Raw genomic sequence first — 2500 nt, forward strand, 5'->3', positions numbered from 1 at the left:
GTGGACTTAAATATTCCCAAATAGAAATGCCGTATATTCTAAATATGGTTACATAAACTCTTCAAGATTTACCTGCTTCAGGAACTTCAAATCAATGAATATTTTGAATATTTTTCCTGAACTCCTGCAAACTATGTTCACTTTTCAATGGTTTGCCCTTTAAAAGTAACATTGAAAAACAATGCAAATACAACTGAGGCGGTTTTGCATTATCTACAAGACAAGGCAACAATATCCTTTATTCAAACACAATCAATATTAAAGCAATAATACATGCTTGTGGGGTCTTGTGCTAACTAGAATAAAAATACACTACAGGAAATAAATTTTGCCATCCGGCTAAGAAAAGAATAAATATGAGGGGTGTCACCAAAAAAAGTCCAATGCAATAAAGCTTCCTTTTAGCCTTGTCAGGAACAACTATCCACTAAAAAACCATACTTGACTCAAAACAGAAGTCCCTTGATCCAACAACACATGACTGTCCCCTAAAACCAAAATTACATCATTAATGCTTCCAGAAAACAATAATCTAAAAAAAAGATTTGAAAAACAGTCACAAACCTGAATCTATAGATATCTATATACATCTGTGCCTACACTTCTGTTCTTCCAAACATTATTTTAACTGACATGGATTTTGATTTTGATTTTTAACTCAAATTAATTGCAAATCCATAACTTGGTAACTACTTGAACACAAGGATCGTTGAGTTGTGACTGCTAAAAAGTATAATAACTTAGACATTCACCAGAAAAGGGAATATAAATGACCTTAAAAGAAGCTATTTAAAATATTTGATACTAGGGTTACGTTCCCAATGACACAATCACATTCAAAATCAAATTCACATCTGATCGAATCATTGATCATTCATGTAGAGGTGTAACGCAGAAAAAAAATAACCTTTACGTTAAACAATATTGCCATTTCCCTGCCACCTGGTACAAGCCAATTCACACATGAATGGAAACCTTGGGAATCCTCCTTTCTGCACATTACAGTAACTTTTCGTACCCGGTGGCAACAAACTTTCCACATTAAAAATTGCGTAAATAACTCACCTGTTTCGCAGCTCTTTTCCCACGAAATAAATTATCCAGGAACGAATTTCCCGAAGATGCTGGTTGGATTGGACTTGCAAACGTTTTACACAACATCGACTTTCTCTAATATTACATTCCACTTGAAATTAGCGTTAAGACTAGCCTTGATCGCGTTAAAAAAAACGGAAACCAGCAAGCTACCGATTCTCAAAAGGCAGCCATTTTTCTGTTCTTCTCGGCGGGAGTACTTTTTTCATGAGAGCCAATGATAGTCCCGGAAACGTATCACGTGCCATATTGCGCGACTCATGCGTAGACATTTTTCGCCAGTGATTTTCTTACAGGCGCATGCTCGGAACGAGCCAATCATAGTGCATTAGATCCCAGAGTGGAAACGCAAAGAACCAGCGAAACTTGGAACATGGGAACTCCGACAAAAAATCGTATATGAAAATCACTGTGTGAATTGCGGTGTTAGGAAAATAACATCAAAATTATTCCTTTTCGTGACCAAACGAGGCGGAAAAACCGCGATGGCGCAGTGATGTTAGAAAATTATTGCGGAATAAATGTAACGACTACTGAGAATCTATCCTCATACATGTACATTTGTGTTTGTTGCAAGAAGAAATTGCAGACGACTGTATCAAAGGTAGACAACTTTCGGGGAAAGTGGATGCGGAAGGATGACGAAAACCGAGAACAACCATTCCAGGTGAAACGTATGTTATCTGGCGCTGATGTTGAACAACAAAGCGACGAGAGAACACCTGCCACCGAAGCTCGAGTAGAGTTGAAATTTTCTATGGTGTCGCTTTCCGAAAAGGTATTCTGAAACTTATTCTCCAGGTTTTAAAGGAACGTTTAAACAAAGTTAAAGTTTCTCGGTTTGATATGTTATGCATACAGGTTTAGAGAGGTTTTTTCGGAGTTTGTTCTATTTCAATTTTTTCGGGACCACAAAATATGAAGGTTATAATTACAAGGCAATGACAGAAACTTAACTGATAATTTGCCAGATAAAATTAAAGATATTTACCTAGACACGTAAGGAAATTAAAGTCGTTATATAAATATCACTGCCAGCCACATTGGTAATGATTGATAAAATTCTTCCTAGAATGTGAAAAACTCGCACTAAAGAGGTCATTCCATTTTTTTACGTTTAAATAAGACAACTTATGTTAAGGACGGTGCTTACTAATTAAAGATATTTTTGCCCCGGTGTGTGATTATGCAGGAAATGTAGATCTTAACAAGTGTTATTGAAATCCAAAAAGAAAATTGGGGGTAACACGTATTTTTCAAAGATAATTAATGAATAATATTTGTAAAAAGGTTTAAAATACAAAGCAATGTATGGCGTTCTTTCTCAAATTGAAGCTTAATTATCTCTCAAAAATGCATGGTTACCCCCAATTTTCTTTTTGGATACCAAGAGTACTTGCAAAGA

The sequence above is a fragment of the Montipora foliosa genome, chromosome 3 (genome assembly GCF_036669935.1).
Source record: "Montipora foliosa isolate CH-2021 chromosome 3, ASM3666993v2, whole genome shotgun sequence".
Lineage (NCBI taxonomy): Eukaryota > Metazoa > Cnidaria > Anthozoa > Scleractinia > Acroporidae > Montipora > Montipora foliosa.